The sequence below is a fragment of the Haliotis asinina genome, chromosome 7 (genome assembly GCF_037392515.1).
Source record: "Haliotis asinina isolate JCU_RB_2024 chromosome 7, JCU_Hal_asi_v2, whole genome shotgun sequence".
Classification (NCBI taxonomy): Eukaryota; Metazoa; Mollusca; class Gastropoda; order Lepetellida; family Haliotidae; genus Haliotis; species Haliotis asinina.
Window position 1 is genome coordinate 45,698,915 of NC_090286.1, and position 19,620 is coordinate 45,718,534.

A 19,620-nucleotide genomic window follows, 5' to 3' on the forward strand; every position below is an offset into this window, starting at 1 on the left:
TGAGAGTCTTGGAGGGGAATTATCCTTCACAGACAGAGACCCTTGCACAATGTTGACGAGTAACTTGATCTTGTTGAATGACATCACAGTTTTATGAGCTGAATCAAAAATACATAGTTAAGGAAGTTATACATATTTTTTTGTTGGATTATATTGAAAATTAAGTGAATAATGTTTTGCTGATGTTTGTTATGATTATGGGTAACTTTTTGCTGCTGTTAATTGTGTAATAGTTTCCTGAAGATGTTGTACCACCTGACTGATGCGATAATACAGCTGTAACAATATCTGCTTCTGATATTGTAACCTGATGGTGTTGATCGTCGACCTTACTATCAATGTCTGATGAGTCAAAGTAGTTTAATTCCATCCTTCCAACCTACTCCATTTTGGCTGTCATAATGCCTTAACTTTACATTTTAAATATCTATCCTTGTGACAGCCAACTATCCCTGAACTAGTTCTGAGGTAAACCTTATATGCAGGCTTAATGGAACTGTCCTTGCAGAAGGTGGGGATCACTACTCCTTTCCAGTAGGTGCTGATGTAAACATAGGAACATCCATATCCTGATGAGCACAGATACTGGAGATGTAATGTCACTTTGTCGCTTCTATGTTAGAAAGTATGGATGCATTAGAAGTTAAGGCATGGATGCAACATTAGAAGTTAAGGCATGGGTGCAACATTAGAAGTTAAGGCATGGATACGACATTAGAAGTTAAGGCATGGATGCAACATTAGAAGTTAAGGCATGGGTGCAACATTAGAAGTTAAGGCATGGGTGCAACATTAGAAGTTAAGGCATAGGTGCAACATTAGAAGTTAAGGCATGGATGCAACACTAGACGTTAAGGCATGGGTGCAACATTAGAAGTTAAGGCATGGGTGCAACATTAGAAGTTAAGGCAGAGAGGGACAAACATAGATGTAAGGGACAAAGACATATTCTTTGACCTTTTGTGGAAATATCACAATATTGCTAAAAGTTGTTTAAAAGAAAGATGATTGGAAATGTTGAGATATTAAGTAGTTCATGTCAAAACTTTAACTGCATTAAATCTTAAACCTGGTAATTTTTGTTATACTAACAAATCTTTAACCAATATTATATCATTGCAATAAATCCTGTAATAGGGTTTATGTAAATAAGTGCCAAATTTCTAGTCTCCTTTGCTGTCAACCATATATACATAACTTGCTATTTCTACAGTAACACTATCAGATTACACCACCAGGTGTGATGGTTGGAAAATCGTCACTTCTAACTTCACATGTCCGAAACCTTAATTACATAAAAGCTCTGGTAATTATTCTGTTTCAAGAACAAACCCATGTACTGAAAGAGCAAAATCTGTTTCTGCCTGCAGACTGTTTCCGCCTGTCTGGACATGATGACATGCGTCAGTACATGAAAATTGCATATAAATAGCTATCCTTTATGTTGATGATGCACAAATTATTTGTACCTAAGAGCACTTTGGTATATTTACATAAAGCTTTTGTTTAAAATATGTGAACCATCTTAGAATTATTAGAGTTAGTGAGTCTGATTTTAATTCACTTTAAGCAAAATTCCAGCAATATTGGTTGGTGACACCAGAAATGTAGGATTATTAGAAGCACAAGCAAAAAAAATTTAAAAAGACAGATAAAAAGTTTGGGAAATGAAATAAGCCAAATGAAGAGTTAAAGCTTGTATTTTGTAGAAATACAAGAAACAAACTTGATCGATTGTGATCCAGCAATAGCACATTTGTGCATCTGTAGATCTAATTTTCTTCAGCTTGAGCGGATTTGTTTTATGCTCTTGTTGCCTCTGTAAGTAGGGATTTGGGGGATTTTCTGTAAGTTGTAGATTCTCAAGGGGTTGCACTACAACTGCCTACTTTGATTGGATTTTGCAAATGCTTGTCACTTGTAAGATTAATTCAGAGAAAAGGAATCTGAAATGTCTCTTAGTCTGCAAAGGGTGAAAATTTATAGGTGTCAACTTCGGTTATATGAGTGACATGATGTTTCAGAGTATGTTCTTACTCCTTCGCCCGATGCTGATAACCATGAAGCAGATCCCTGTGTTGCTCTGATGATGTTGCAGAAGTTATCAGCCTTGGACTTTCATCATTTATGTGTATTATGTCTGGATACCATTCAAACACCCTTTACTCTTTAGTTGTAGGAGTCAGTGCTGTTATGCCTGTTGGTTGTACAAAATTGGTTCAGTCATGTCTTATGGTGCCTCAACTCTAGGAATCAAATCCTGTGGACAACTGAATCACCAAGAGAACCCTCTTAGTAAAGCAGGGCATGGGTGACTTAGTCATTGCTATCTGCTGAGTGGAGTTATGTGGCTGCTGACTGGAATATGCTGATTGTTAGACTCCTGATTATTGTCCTAGATCTTGTCATCACCATACCTCTACTCATGTCCATTACTACCCTGTAGTGGACTCTTGGAAATTCTCATAACTAACCTCTTCATTATTGTCTGTGGTTTAGGAAATACAGTATTTGCAGTCTGCTTGAGATTCTATTCAAATATCCAACTGACACTTAATAATTTCACTGAGATATGCTTCAAAAGTTCCACTCACTCTTTAACATTTAAGATGTCACTATGACAACCACTTTGTGTGGATGTTGATGATATATCATCATGTACCTACATAGATGGCAGTGTTAGTGGCCTGCATGTGTCTGACCACTTCAAGTGTGTCCGATATTGTACACCCACTCAGATGCTAGTGTTAGTATACCCTGCGCCAGTGTGACTATTTTTCTGTGTGTCTGAGCTGCTGGTCTTCATCAGACATGTATCATCACCCACTTTTAGATGCCAGTGTAGCTGTGGCATGGACAGCTTTAGAATCCACATATCTTATGTTCCCCATCCGTCTCTGACAGGAAGGGTTATGTTATCACTGGGCAGATAAACCATCTCTATCAGCAAACACTCTGCACCCCTTCTTCCTTAGTTGCTTAACGCACCCTTGTGCTCATGCTTGAGTGAAACTTGGTGTTGGGGAAATAGTTTTTAAGCTTTTTATCAACAGTGTGTATTGATGGTGCCATTTCTTATGTGTAAACAGTATACAGATGAAGTTTGGACAGATGTTGTGCTTCAATTTCTTTGACTTTCTTCGAAAGACTTTCTGTTTCTAAAACAGACTGAAAAAGATTGAGTAAGAGACTAGAGTTTAATGTTGTGTTATACTTCGTAAATGTACATACTGTACAGTGGAGGTGCAAGTGACCAGACAGAGATATAGTGATGGTCTATAATTTTGTTATAGCATGCACCCATTGTGACTATCTCCATCAGATCCCCAGTTCTTTTAGTTCATATGGATTTGATATACTATACCCATCACTATACCAGTGAGCTAATCTGGAACACAATGCTACCAAATTTCAACATCTTTTGTATGTGGGAGTTAGTTCTTAATTTTATGAATGTTTTGTCTCAAAGGTATGTTTAACTATATCAACTTCAAATCCTATCTCTAATTTTGTTTGGAATACCATACTTTGAGGTCTGGTACACTCAAGCATATCACATATTGTATTGTATTGATCACTGTATTGATCACGTCAAGTATATTTCTGAAGAATGTTATTAGTTCATAATTTCAAATCACACCACTTACACAGTCAAACCCATTGTGTTACTAAGCATTGTGTAACAAATCATTCAGTGGAACAAGCAGATTGCCAAAGAACTTAATCAGCTACCAACTATACATCACATGATTTGTACATTCTAAACATATCACATGACTATTGATCATGTGACAAATCACTGTTGAACAGCCAGATTTCCAGATAATTTAATCATTCCAACGTCAAATCACATGACTTGTACATTTAAGCACCGTCACATGACTATTGATCATGTGACCTCAAGTCCGGTGTTTGTGGCAAGAGTTGATGCAGGAGTATGTGGAAGGCCGATATTGAGAGGTGAATCTGACAAGAAGTGTGTAGAGTCTATTACAAGCTCAATACAGCATGGGGGCTCAATATGAGATATCGGACAGGTTGCTTCTGTTGGATAGAAATGAATGATTGCCCCATGGGCAAGTTTATGCTTAGAGGACAGTTTGTACTGGCAGTGAAATTAACACATATATGAAATGTACGAGAGCTGTGGTACCATATGGTGATATTGATGTAAAGTGGGAGGTCTCATCTTGGAAGGAAATTAATCTGAAGTGCAAAACATATCAGAGACGTATTGTGAAAATGAGCAGACCTCATGAGAGAAACAGATTTAGTTTTTAAACATTTTTTGAGAAATTACATAATGACAGGTTGGTTTCCTGATCTAAATTGGCTAAGACTTTGTTTTTGCTATCTAGCAAAACGCATCAAGATTGCTGTAAGGTTTGAGATAAAGCATCCCGAGCCTCTCAAACATCTCATGTTGTTTAATAAATTAATGAATGGAATTGAGGTCTTGAAGGCTGTATATCAAACACAATTAGACATGCAATCTTGCAGATGACACCATTGAAATTGGCCTGTCATTCATTGGTAAGTTTGTATATAGAGCTCAAATCTTTGTAGGGATTTTGAGATGTTTAATACTGTTACAAAGGTCAAGGACAACAAGTGGCAAGAATGTGGACTGATGTTCTTGTTCATTGATTTGAAAACATTCTGTTTATTTATTGGTCTGAAAACTATTCCAAGCCCATAACAAAGACACAATCTCCACGTTGAACCTCTGACTGCCCCAATCAAAAGTTGAATAATGTATATACAGTCAAATCTTGTTAATCATACCCCTATTTATCCAACAATTGGCTTTGTCCAATGCTTTTGTTGGTAACAAATTGAATAAACGTAATTTTGTCTCAAATTTATTTAGACAACAGACAATGCTGAATTAACGAGACTTGACTACATTCCAAAATGTGTTAAACATCTCATGCACATTTAATCTGGGGTCTAATGCTGAATATATATTCCATATCTTTATCTGGGATTTTTGGAAATGAATATTTAAACAAAAAAAACCCACACTTTGTCTTGACTGTCATCTTTAATTTTCAACAAGCCAACAAATGTTTTCTGAAGTAACCATAAATAATTCTTTCTTCAGCAGCATTGACCTGTGACATAAAGATGTGAATGAAGAGTGATGTATACTTTACACCCCTCAAGGGACATTACTCAACCATATTAGACTAAGAACTACTGACTGCACAACTGATTATCATCATCATATACACAGATCAGCCTTGGAGGCGAAGCTCCAAATATTTCTCCTTACATTTTCATTTAATGTTGTCTGCTGAAGGGAGATATCCTGTGATGGGACATCCCATCTCCCCAGCATCAGTTAGACGAACAATTAATCGATTTGGACAAATTCCATGATGAAAGGATTCAGATGGAATGATTAATTATAGCAGGATCATAATCCCTGAAGGAATGACCGAAATCATAGAATAATAGCACAATTGCTTGGAGGTAGATTGACTGATCTGTGTTTTATAGAGAGGGGTCAGAGGTCTCCCCTTCTACAGATCCAGAAGGGTCTTGAGTGCAGTTGGATGTTCCAACAGGAGGCCATGAGTGAGGAATTTTGAGGTGTTCACTTTGACCTTGTGTCCGAAAGGCTGACTTCTCCCTTCTGTGTTTTCTGGCTTTATTGATTGATACTAGAGTTTGTATTCATCCGTTTTCTGTGATTTATTGAAAGACTTAGTCTCGGTTGTTTAAGATTTTCATGTCGGATTTCTGTGTGAACTGATAGGAAAATGTTCAGATGGTTGGTTGTAGATGCAAAGGAAGATAGATGGATGGAAGATGGATGGATAATTGAAAGGACTGGTGTTTAAAAAGATGAATGGAATGAGTTTGTAGGATGTTCGGGTAAATTAAAGACTGGTAAAAATTTAAAGATCTATAAGAATTTGCTTTGATACTTTGGTCCTGTTTGAACATCAAACACAGTCTTAAGAAACTGCAACAGGCAAATGTCTATAATAAATGTATATGTCTTAATAAAATGTTACAATTAGCTATTTGACAATAGACAATGAATCAAATGTTTTATATAATTGGTGTAACCTGCTGCTTTAGGAAGAAATCACGATCATGTCAGGTATTTGTTGTGTTGAATGGATATAGTATTTTCATGACAGAATAAACAGAAGTATAGTGCACACCCTCACTAGGGGACCTAAGGTAAGGTAAGGTAAGGTAAGGTAAGGTAAGGTAAGGTAAGGTAAGGTAAGGTAAGGTAAGGTAAGGTAAGGTAAGGTAAGGTAAGGTAAGGTAAGGTAAGGTAAGGTAAGGTAATTATTGCATAGCTTTGCAGATGTTTGTATAAGGCAGAAGTCACTCTGTCCATGACAGACTAAAATTGTAATTACAGATCAAATTGAAAAATTTCAGCTCTTAGACATGTTGTACAAGGCATTGTTTTAATTATCTGAAATATTCAGGGATCAGGATGAAACTTATGTTTGTCTCTGAAACTGAGCCCAAACAATCAGCATTAACACACATTGTCTGCAAAGTTATTTGATTTGGTAAATAATACCCCTAAGTTATTTAAGTTTTGATGCAAGTTAGTAAGAATTATAGATGGATGGAAGGATGGATGAATACATGACTCAAATGAAGAAGATGGTTTAGATGAATAAATCTATGGTGCTTGACATAAAACCTTTTATGTGGAACCTGTTCTGTATTCTTCCATAGTTAGATTTCAATAATGACTTCCCTCACGACGCTGTAATAACTCAAACAAAAAATTCCAGTCCTATTCGATTCTGCAGCTTTTCATTGAGATTTGTAGTTACAGTCCAATTTCACAAAATACGAAATTCTAAATAATTTTATTGCATCATGGCTTCAATATAACTGTCCCAGACTGAACTTAAGAGTTGAATTATATGCTGGATTAAGAAAAATTGCTGCTTTCATTTAATACTTTTAGTGAACCAAACAATATCAGAACATGCTGGGGAATAACAAAACAGAAATCTTCAATTCTTATGTCATATTTCAAATTAACCGTGACATAATTCAAGAATAATCCATATTGTGAAGATGGTAAGATAAAAGCCTTATGCTAGAGTTATTACAAAGGTATTATTATTCCATTTTTCATGGAATCTTGGACCTCGGGGTAAGGTATCATATAATTCTCTGCAGAATTTGTCTGAAGAAGGAGATTTACAACAATATGTTTTCCAAACCACCGTACTCCTCTTTGACCAAACCGGCATAAAACAACACAATTTCTTGTCAGGGGCTGTCAAGTGGACATTATTTCAAGAGATATGATGGAATAATTAATATCCATGACTAGACCTTCCTGTCCAAACTCAAAACACTTTGTCCGATTTATTGTCACTGGAGCGCAGTATCGCTTCTTTGCAGACGCTAAATTCCTGTTTTGATTCAATCAAGACGGGATATAGCACAGAGCTTTAATCAAGTTTTGAAAGATACGGCTAGATCCTTTGTTTTTTTTACTGCGAATTTATCTGTCCAGATTGGATAATTTGTATGCAGTCGGAGTCATTTATAATAACACTGTCGCATCTGTCGAGAATGAAAGAGGGGGCTCGCAATGCATGGCACTGAAACCTGAAGCCTATTAGATTGGGATCAGGGTTTATCATAGCCTAGAGAAATCACATTTCTCCTCGCATCGGCAACTTTAGATCTTGTTAAGTGTATTGACGAGATTTCGCTTCATTTGCAGGATTCCAGATTGATCCATTGTCCACTAGTGGAATCTCTCTGATCACCTGTTGAGGAAGTATTGCCGAGATACACGGAAGTCTGTCTGGAACAGGTATGGGAGAATATTTTTATTTCCTTCATTTTGTCTTTTAAGATGTTTTGTGGAGACAGCGTGTTATGATAGCTGAGTCTGGCTTCAGAGTGTTTTGATTTGAGATGAAGATGTTTCCATTTGATCTGCTGCAGTTGTTGCTGGAGGGTTTGGGCAGATGAAAACACTTTGAACCGTAATGTGCTGGAAGTTAGTTATCCTTGTAAACTTCCTCACATAACATCATCAACAACAACGATTTGACTTGTAAAAACAACAATAATGATGCGGATCAATAAATACTGAAATTCATAAGTGTATGGTGTATGTATGAATCGCATGCTGGTATGAAGAATACTTGTTTTGTCAGGATGCAACGTAGAATGATCCTGATGAATTGATAAAAGGGTGTTTGAATCAACTGACGCTGCACTGACAGGGATGTTGGTAGGAAGCTAATTATAGGATCTTGTTTGTATTTGAAATGGAAGGGGGTTGGGTATCTTTGAGACACTGCCGTAATGTTCTATTTTATATATCCTTCAATGTTGGGTTGATCAAGTTTTTAAAAGGCCCATGATTTATTATGTCTAGTTCTCATTAGACCAATGGAGGATCTGCCATTCATTAGTTCCAGTCCCCATTCCAAACTTGGTATGATACTTCATTTGACAGAAGTTTGTGTGTAGAGTTAATGCCCATTCTAATGGTAGGATCTGCCGTCCATTTGTTCCTATTTTGGAATAATAGTGTGATCAGGCACTTTCTGTGTGCAGTTGGTACCCTTACCTATAACAGGATCTGCTGTTTGTAATTTCTAAACCCAAATTTGGTCTTGGTATGATGCTTAGGTTGTCAGAGCCATGCTCACTCCATGCGTGTGGGGGCGGTGGAGTAGCCTAGTGGCTAAAGCGTTCGCTCGTCACGCCGAAGACCCGGGTTCAATTCCCCACATGGGTACAATGTGTGAAACCCATTTTCTGGTGTCCCCCGCCGTGATATCGCTGGAATATTGCTAAAAGCGGCGTAAAATCAAACTCACTCACCCCATGCATGTGACTTTTATAAAGGTAATAGTTGAACCTGGATAGAACACACGGACAAGCTGTACAATGCTGTGGGATTTCTTCCCACTTGAAGTCAATATGATGTGGATAATTGAAACACTATCCAAAATTACTCCAGTCAGGATATTACAAAAAGTTTTCAAAATATTTAATAGAGTTAATTTTGTAGGATTAGTCTAGCAACTTCCAATAACTCTTGTATCATGTGTTTGAAATTAAATTGCTTGGAAAACAAACATTATGAATTATGCAATGAGCTGTTGCACAAGTCCTTCATTTTAGAACAGCTAATATATTTTCTGTCCATGGCTATCAGTATGATCTTTCTCTTCATTTTACTAAACTGTTGTCAAACAAATTTGTTTTAGGAGGAATGAGAAAAGGGAAATTTGGGTAAAGAGGTAGTTTATATGCATTCCAATTCAAAAGACACTCTTAGCAAGCTGTGGACTGATCCTATCATTGGGACATTAGCACTTGTTGATGCTGGTGTAATAAAACAGAGGACGACCGGTGTTGTCGGAATTGATCTTGGAAATGTGATGCATATTTATCATTTCCTTGCATTTCCATCTAAATGACAGAAAAACAGAGCATCCTTCCAAAGTGTATGTTAGTCATGTGATAGTATCTTCTAGCAGCTTAATTCTTGTTGTCTTATAATTTGCTTGTGTGGTAAATGTTTTATTCTGTGCATTTCCATTTTTGTTTTTCAGTGAAATTGTTTATTTAATTTTTTTTTTCATTTTTTAGAAAGATTATTTCATGTAAGATTGTTGCATGTTCAATTTTGCACTTTATCAAAATATATCAAACCAGTTATTTCCATGTTGATTAGTTTATGGAAATTACCATTTTGACAAGTAATTATTGATCTGTATTGAGATTGCCTTTGAATACATTTGAAAGCAGCGCTCAACAAAACTCACTCTCTGACATTCATTGAACCACAGTACCATCATTATCATAAGAAAAAGAAGAAACTTTCCAATATGAAACTGTAAACAGTGCCTTGTTGTCACTGATGTGAAAAACCTTTACTACTGCACTGAATGACAGGTGTATGTTGTGATTCTCAATGATAATGATCACAAACATAATGAAACTACAACAGTGAGAACGATGTAATCTGGCAATGGTATCTTTACACAGTGAGCTTGAGGTGAGGACAGATGTTGGCTTTCATGCGGATGCTGTCAGATGTGAAATGAGTTGATGTGAGGAATATTCTATTGTGCAACATGAATGTCACTGTTGGGAACGTACACAGCAGAATGTGATGGCACACAATGCTTGATACATTCAGCTGGCATGCATGTTGTGATATTGTATCCTTCTCTATTGACTGTGCTGGCATCAATTGTAATAATGATCAGCTGTCTGACAATATTATGCTGCAGAATTCATTTTGCGTTTTGAGAAGAGCACACTTGATAGTTTCAGTAAAAAACCCCACATGACAACATCTGTAAAACAGCCTGCTTGATAGTAAAACTTCTCAAACAGCAACATTAGTAAAACATCCCACATGGCAGCAACAGTAAAACAGACCACATGGCAACATCACTTAAACATCCCACATGACAGCAACATTAGTACAACATCCCACATGGCAGCAACATCAGTAAAACACCCCACATGGCAACATCAGTAAAACACCCCACATGGCAGCAACATCAGTAAAACATCCCACATGTCAACATCAGTAAAACAGACCACATGGCAACATCAGTAAAACACTCCTCATGGCAACATCAATAAAACATACCACGTAGTAGTACCAATAAATCATCCCCCAGGATAGCATCAATAAAATAGTCCACCTGACCACATACGTAAAATTCTTCCCCCTGCCAATGCATTTATCCAATGACTTTCACAAATGTTTCAGATTTATATCCATGAACCAGTTAGCATACTAGGAAAAAAAACTGGTCTGTTTTATGAATATTTGTTGATGTCTTTGTCCAGGGTAGTGTGTTCGCTCTTCAGTCTGAGGTCATGTGTCAGTTCCCAGCATGGATGCAATTCGGAATCACCTTTTTGCTACCCCCTTACCGTGGAATGTCTCAAACTGTAAGATCCCAATCACATACTCCGTGAAGAAGCTGGTGTGCATAATTGAACCCAATGACAAACAGACACTTTTGCTTATTTATTAGTTTTTCTTAATTTTGATTCCCACTTTCTGTAATCAATCATGGTTCATAGCTGTCAACGTGTGTTGACGTGAGACATATGCTGTCACCAATTATCTCCCTTTACTAAGGGCAGATCTGACATAATATTTGTAAGCAAGAGACCTGTTTCCTCACAGCGAGTCTAAGATTAACTCCCTCCAGACCAGGCAGTAGACAGATAGGCAGGCAGAGCCAATTACTTGAACTGTACTTCTCATTAACAATCTGTGTGGTGTTTTCGTAATTAAACCTAATGACATGTACATGTGAATGATATTTGACACACGACAGGTTGTGTATTTCGTTGGGATTCAAAAGATTGTTTGGCCAGATTGTTTTCACTTTGTTGTGTTATTTACAGCATTCGGCTGACATTATTATTGACATCTATAAACTCGGTATGATTAAGACATGCAGATGTATTGTCATGGGACGAAGCAGTTGGTAATACCAGATTTTCCTAAAATGTTTCCCAAAACATTGCATTGGGTGGTCTTGAGCTTTAGGAATCCTGTGTCATGGTGACCTCCGGTTATGGATCTGAACAGTAAAGAGCTGATGGTGGAGCTCACCAGATAACCACAAAATATTTGTTTGTTTCTAACACTGCTTTCTCAGTATTCTACCCATGTAACGCCATGAACATAGGTCAATACAACTGGAATTGAAATTATGCAAGTCACTGAACCAGATCACCTGATCCCTATAGTCTGCTTGGTGGTTTGGTTGAGAGAATGTCATTGTATTTCACTCACGGACTCACTCAAACAACTAATCTACCCCATCGTCATGCAGTAGTGTCAGAATCTCTCTCGCTCTGCTCTGCTCTGCTCTGCTCTGCTCTGCTCTGCTCTGCTCTGCTCAGCCCCGCCCCGCCCCACCCCACCCCACCCTGCTGCCATGCAGTAGTGTCATCAACATTAGACCAAATCAGAACAATGTCTACCTTTTGAAATGTATAGATCAGTTTTCAACTTGTAGTAAATACTCTCATGAATCACCATGAAATTCCATTTGCTTCTGTGGCCCTGATGGTATCATTGTAACACATGGAGATCCTTCTGTGCTTTATCAGATATTTCACAAAACACATGCAAAAACATATCAACCAGTAAAGTTTTTATGTAAAGACACAAAAATCTTATCATAATTACAGTACAATTCTCTTGTCTGAATTTTGTGTCAAAACTAATTCAGACTATACAGAAAAAATATCTGTGTCTTTTTCTACACCAAACTATAAAAAGATCATCGTCTTGTTCTTTTTCCGGCAAAAGCATGGTCAGTGATCCCATCCTTATTAGATTTTTCTCAACTTCTTAGATGTTTTCTCCATCTCTTTGACAATAGATATTGTTTTTTGGCAAGACATTGAGCCATGGTTCTTTTCCTTGAGTCACTTTGCTGTATTAATTGTCACAGGCTTCCAAGGCAGTGGACTGCTTGTAGTGTGTTTTATACTGCTGTGTAATTATCGATTGATCCTTGTCATTTCCTGGTTACTTTGATGTTGAAATGTGCAAGGATATTTTGCATGTGATCATTTAGACTTGGCTGTCGTCATGTCATTTGAAGGGTGGGTATATCAGTTGCTGTGAAATGTACCATGGCTTTTTTTGGTGTGGCGCCTTCAAAGGTTCCATGAAATGCAAGTAAAAGTTCTTAGTTTCATTTGATCTGTAATTGCTAAATCTTTGTTCCGTTTCCTATTTCAATCAATGGAATAATTTGCAGGGGAAAAAAAAGAACTTTCTCTGGTAGTTTTTCTTAACATGGTATAGATTTTTTTCTATCATATATGTCCACTAGACATTTGGAAGTTGGATCCACCCATTCTTTAGATTGAAAAATAAGTTTTCAGTTCGAAACTGATGTTTAGTTCTTTTTTAAATCCAGTGTTTAAGGAACAGTATATTTATATCACTGCACCCCTTGCATTATCGGACATAAATGTTACCCTGAATTACTGATTTCAATTTAAGAATTTTCAGTGACTTACAATGAGTTGCTGATTTGGGGATGATTATTGGAATCAGAACATGTCTTAAAATTTGAAATAGAACATCACTGAAACTGGTTGTTTTTAACAGTAGTTTTTAGTTTTTAGAATAGAATTATTTTTTTTCCATAAATTATCAACTGGTTTGGAAAAAGAATATATGTTTTAAACAAGAATACGATGAATCTCTTGTACCAAAAATAATCAGTTTAACAGGTTGCATTTTTTTGTATAAGTTGAAGTGTTTTTCTGCACTTTAAAGAAAGTTCTTTGTTAGTTTCAGATCTAATTGTTTTCCATATGTTTGACAACAAAATAGTGACAAATGTACACCACTGTTAAATATAGCTCCTGACATTTTATAGGGGTCATTTGAAATGTAAACATTGTTCTTGCTGCTCTGAAAAAAAATAGTTGTAAATTTCAGTGACATGAATTACAGTGAGTGTAAATTCCATTAGTGGTGTGGAAACTAGTGTGATCACTTTCTCTGTTGTGTTAGAGCAGGAAGTGAAATTGAGTAGCGTTAATTTCAAACAGAGGCACTGGTCTGTCTAATGCATCGGGACAAACGCTAATTTCAGGTATTCTGAATTATGAGGCGCTAATTTCAATGCATATTGAAGTCTTGTCCAAGTGTTAAGATTTTCTTTGAATACCATGCCTCAATAAAACTTTTTCAGCACTAATGTTTGTAAAGGTGACAGGAGCCTCCTTGCGTTGCTGGAAGCTGTATCTAAATGAATCACCTCTCTCAGTGTAGAGTTTAAAAGTGTGAGTGGAATGATGTGATGCTTTGAAGATGCAATCTTAAATGAAATTTAGTGTTTGTTTCTTAACCAAGATTTTTTTCTCATTCAGGGTCTCTGTTGCAGATTAGAGAAATGACCTTGCATGCTGAACAAAAGTTATGAAATTGATTCTTAAGACACAGAGTAGCTTCTCAGTCACTGATCTTCATGCTTGGGATCCGGGTTTCACTCACTCACTCACTCACTCACTCACTCACTCACTCACTCACTCACTCACTCACTCACTCACTCACTCACTCACTCACTCACTCACCCACCAGTGCACTCAGTGAGTGAATATTGTTTTTTTTATCACTGGTTGCAGTTCACAGCAGCTTATGCACAATGCAGTCTAGGCCAGCTCAAGATGTGGTTGATGTCATGAACACCATTCCATGTTGTGTAGCTTACAATCAGCTGATCTCTAGTCCTTTTACAGCAATGCCCAGACCTATTCTAAAAAATCACAGCCTAATTCACTGTATGCTAAGCTTGTTCAGTAACTCATAAATCCCAGCTCGGGGACCATTCATAACTTATGGCTAGGGGGTGATGATTTTAATGGGGGTTGGGGTGTCGTCCATGGTTATCATGAAACATGTGACTGGATGAGTGGGTTATTGTATAGAGCACCCACCAAAGAATACAAGTGGTTTGATTTCTTGGACATTGATGTTGACCTGGCGGGTGATCTGTGACAAGGGGATAAAATAATGAGTGGAGTGTGTATGTTAGACTATGACTGCTTCACATGTACAGTTGACAGCTTCACATGTACAGTTGACAGCTTCACATGTACAGTTGGCAGCTTCACATGTACAGTTGACTGCTTCACATGTACAGTTGACAGCTTCACATGTACAGTTGACAGCTTCACATGTACAGTTGGCAGCTTCACATGTACAGTCGACAGTTTCACATGTACAGTTGACAGCTTCATGTGTACAGTTGACAGTTTCACGTGTACAGTTGGCAGCTTCACATGTACAGTTGACAGCTTCACATGTACAGTTGGCAGCTTCACATGTACAGTTGGCAGCTTCACATGTACAGTTGACAGCTTCACATGTACAGTTGGCAGCTTCACATGTACAGTTGGCAGCTTCACATGTACAGTTGACAGCTTCACATGTACAGTTGACAGCTTCACATGTACAGTTGACAGCTTCACGTGTACAGTTGACAGCTTCACGTGTACAGTTGGCAGCTTCACGTGTGCTTCACATGTACAGTTGACAGCTTCACGTGTACAGTTGGCAGCTTCACGTGTACAGTTGACAGTTTCACGTGTACAGTTGACAGTTTCACGTGTACAGTTGACAGCTTCACGTGTACAGTTGGCAGCTTCACATGTACAGTTGGCAGCTTCACATGTACAGTTGGCAGCTTCACATGTACAGTTGACAGCTTCACATGTACAGCTGGCAGTTTCACATGTACAGTTGGCAGCTTCACATGTACAGTTGGCAGCTTCACATGTACAGTTGGCAGTTTCACATGTACAGTTGGCTTGCAATATAAAACTGGCATTTGTGAATACCAGTTTGCCGTGTAGGACCCAGCTAGAATATTAGCCTTCAAGAGACTATGCTTGTCGTAAGAGGTGACTAACGGGGTTGTATGGTCGAGCTTGCTGATTCAGTTGATGCATGTCATTGGTTCACAATTGTACAGATCAATGCTCGTGCTATTGATCACTAGATTGTCTGATCCAGGCTTGATTATTTTCACCTGGCTGCCATATATCTAGAATATTGCCGAGTGTGGCGTAAAACTAACTCAATAAAAGTGTAAACAGACACATGCATATATGAATAAATTTACTCTGAGAATGCTATGATCTTCAGTGTAACGTTAAGCCTCATTCCACCATGGAAACTATAAACAATTTTAATTTTCAACATCATCATCCTACATCTGTTGCTATTGTGACAGCTTTGTCCCCATTTAAAACAAACTCAATGCAAATCACTCTTTGAAGGAAATTTGATTAATTTTTAATTTATGCAAATCAAATGAAATTTTAATGGATATTCCTTATATTTTATAACATTTGATCTATTTGGGATTGTCCTTACTTAGTAAAGTACAAATTCTAGTACTTTTTGCCTGTAAAATTTAAATGATGAGAACAAAAATGTACTTTAGTCACATTTTGATCAAAACATATCTCTGCATCTGCATTTCCCCAAAGCATATGTTAAATATGCTGTTTTTAAAGAATTAAATATTTTAATTGCTTTCTGTAATCACCAGGCCAAATATTGGTTTTAGAATCAATTTAAAACTATGGTTTATCCCAGTGGAGAATTCACCATGTATAATCAGCCCAGCATTCATCCCAGTACGACAGTTAGCCTATAAACAGAACAAATCTGTACCTCAGAGAGCTGGTTATTAGAATAATCTCAAACATAGCACAATCCCCATTATTTTAAAACTATTCCCCCAATGACTAGCATTATGCAAGTAGGAGCCGAGAGGCAGTCTACTCTCTCAGGCTGTTGTCAATAAGGAGAACACCAGGGATCAATCAGTCAAGCTGGGGTCTGTCTGCTTCACTTAGAATCAATCGTTAGGATAGTAGTACCAACATCTCACAGCTTTAACATCGAGGTTTTCCTAGTCAATGGAGGAAGCTCCCTTGCACAGAGAATCTATAATGATAGAAGCATGCCGTGTGTTTCTGGACGTAGGGGTGGGACTCCCTGACCCCCAGGGCTGACACGAAGGCTTTGGATTTGAGGGTGAGCCTCAGTTTTAATCTGTAGATGTAGAGCCATTAGCTGTAGGTGGTTTCAACAGATTGGCACATCGGAGCCACTGTGGCAGGTTCCATTACTGTGTTTTCTTGGAATGGTTGCATACCTACCTCATTATAAGGCAAGTCTAAACGATGATGTAATATTGGCGATATATTTGATGATATGCCTTGCAGAGCTTGAAAAGACTCAATTGGAGTCGATTTCATGATTTATGTATTGTTAATGTTGAATTTGCGTGAAATTCTTTGGTTCTGTGAAAGGGAAAAGCGTTGTGTTTGCTAGTGATATATGAAGGCTTCTGACTCTGCGTCAATGCACTCTGTGAAAGAATGGATGGTTTAATTATGTCATAGTTTATTCATTCATTAAGGAGGCTATTGATTTCACAGAGATGGATAAGAAATGCTGTCTGTGTGCCTGTATTTCACGTTTGCTCACCTGATAGGTGAAATACATGCCCGTCACTCATTACCTCTCAAGAAACAGACCTATCGCACTGGTTGCGGAAACTGTACCAGCATTTGTTAATAACATCTGTTGCATTTATTTTTCATGGTGATATTGATTTCTGACATTTAATACTGCATGCTAAGTTTGGTGACATTGGAATAGGGAGGACAGTCCCATGATGAATGACCTTACAAAAAATAAGCTAATTTGGTTTGGGCGTTTGTTTGTTGGGCTTGTTTGTTGCTTAATGCTGCATTCACCAGTATTCCAGCTGCACAGAAGTAGTCTGTAAATAGTCAAGTCTGAACCATGCAGTCAAGTCTGAACCATGCAGTCAAGTCTGAACCATGCAGTCAAGTCTGAACCATGCAGTCAAGTCTGAACCATGCAGTCCAGTGATCAACATCATGAGCATTTGTCTGTCCAACTGGGATATGATGACGTGTCAACCAAGTCAGCAAGTCTGACCACCTGATCCCATTACGACAAGCATGGATGCATAATACCAGGTTTATCATGGATCGTCATGGGTAAATGATTGGGAGAAGTCCCGTCACAAAAGTACTCAGTATAAAACAATGTTATTCTTTATCATTGTCTAACTTCCAACTCTTATCACGTAACATATGATGGTGATTGTTGAAGGTAGCATTAAACTCACTCATCCACACTTTGGACATTGTCCTGGAGATATTTCATCTGTTGATTCCTTAGGGTATTTATACTACGGTGGTATGTCTTGTAGAGTTTGCATGATGTCATTTAGGGTCAGAATCTGAAATGTGAACCAGTGTACCAGTGTCATAGTGTGTAGCTTAGACCACATGACTACCTACTCATACCTGTATATCAGTGATGATGATATCACTCTCACTCACTCACTCACTCACTCACTCACTCACTCTCTCTCTCTCTCTCTCTCTCTCTCACTCACTCGCTGAGTGGACAGGCTCCCTGACGTGGATGACACATGCCATTGGTTCTCAACTTCATAGATTGATGCTCGTGCTGTTGAGCACTGGATTGTCTGGTCCAGACTCTATTATTTACAGACCGCCGCCATACAGCTGGAATATTGCTGCAAGCTAAACTCACACAATAAGGCTCACTGAGACTGACAACCGGGTGTCTTACTAACATGAACATCACTAGATTGTTATTTGTATTTTGTTCTCAAATTTTTATTTTGATATTTTTTTAAGTTTCTTTTGATTTTGTATTAAATATTGCATTACAATATCACATATTGCTTGCATTGTTATATTTACCAGAGTCTGGATTCAGTTTCAACATTCATGTTTTCACAAGACTGCATCTTTCATGACATCTGTATAGTTAGCTGTTACCATAACCAACTGATAAACATGAAATCTCAGTCACTGAGAGGACAGACAGATATTTCATAATTGAATTATTTTTTGCGATGAGATTTGCAGTTATCATAATGAAGGATACTATCTACATTTATGTATGCAGTCAAATGTCCAATGCAAACCTAACTTTTATATTCATAATTATTTTCTGTATGAGCGCAAATCTATGGAAAATCCTATGTGAACCTAATTCTTACATAATTTGTTCATAAATATTTAAAATGTGTGCACAAACCCATGTTTGTGTAATTTGAAAAACATGAGGTTTGTTTTGTGGTGTGGCATCATCTTGGGTATGAATAATGTCGAACATTCACAGATTATAATATTTTTATTCTCAAGTGGGTATTGCCATCAAATTTAACATGACAGTTGAGAATTGTGTAATTAAATAAGATCATATTCATCTTACCTTGTCAGAATGAAATGAGAAAGACTACAGATAAATGATTCAAACATGTGAAGGTCCCAAGTCACCTAATCGATCTTTTTGTTGAGATGTCAATGTGATATGATGAGGTTGTTAATTTCACATGTATGTTCACAGAGGCCCAGATTAGTGCGTACCTGGGTAAACTATGCATGGAAAATTTTCAATTATGCATTGAAAATTAACTGTTGCATACCAATTACGCATTTAAAATGTTAGATACGCAAACAGTTTAGAACATGTGGATATGGAATATATTTGTAATGATCGCTTGCATGTTGAAAAAGACAATCACTCTGTACTGTTCGTACAGGACTCATGTTTTACTGTCAGTATGGGATCAGTAATTTTTTATAAAATCATTTCCATTATACTGAAGTTAGTTTTGTTAGGTTTGACATAAGGCAGTACATGCCTGTTTAGTAAACATACTGAGTGACATGATACTTAGCTGAGAAAAAATCACTGTATATATACCCAATATTTGAAAGCAGTCGGTAGCGGGAAAGTGAAATACCCACTGAACATTCATAATACCCACTTTCCAAAATACAGTGGGTACAGTACCCACATGAGATAAATCTTATCTGGAGCTCTGTATTCATATTACAAAGATTAGTCTGGGTCTTCAAATCCAGCAAGAAATGGTGTCTGCCAATGTATACTGGCATAAGAATGAGTGAGTGAGTGAGTAAGTTTAGTTTTACGCTGCACTCAGCAATATTCCAGCTATATGGCGGCTGTCTGTAAGGAATCAAGTCTGGACC

General features: G+C 37.5%; 1 protein-coding gene across 1 annotated transcript in view; it reads left to right on the forward strand.

The window, feature by feature from the left end:
* Positions 1 to 19,620, forward strand: part of LOC137292149 (choline transporter-like protein 1) — a 213,897-nt gene that overhangs the window by 96,818 nt on the left and 97,459 nt on the right. The window contains exon 3 of the mRNA XM_067823691.1: positions 7,727 to 7,819. The gene's annotated coding sequence lies outside the window, so the exon portion shown is untranslated. The remainder of the gene's footprint in view (positions 1 to 7,726; positions 7,820 to 19,620) is intronic.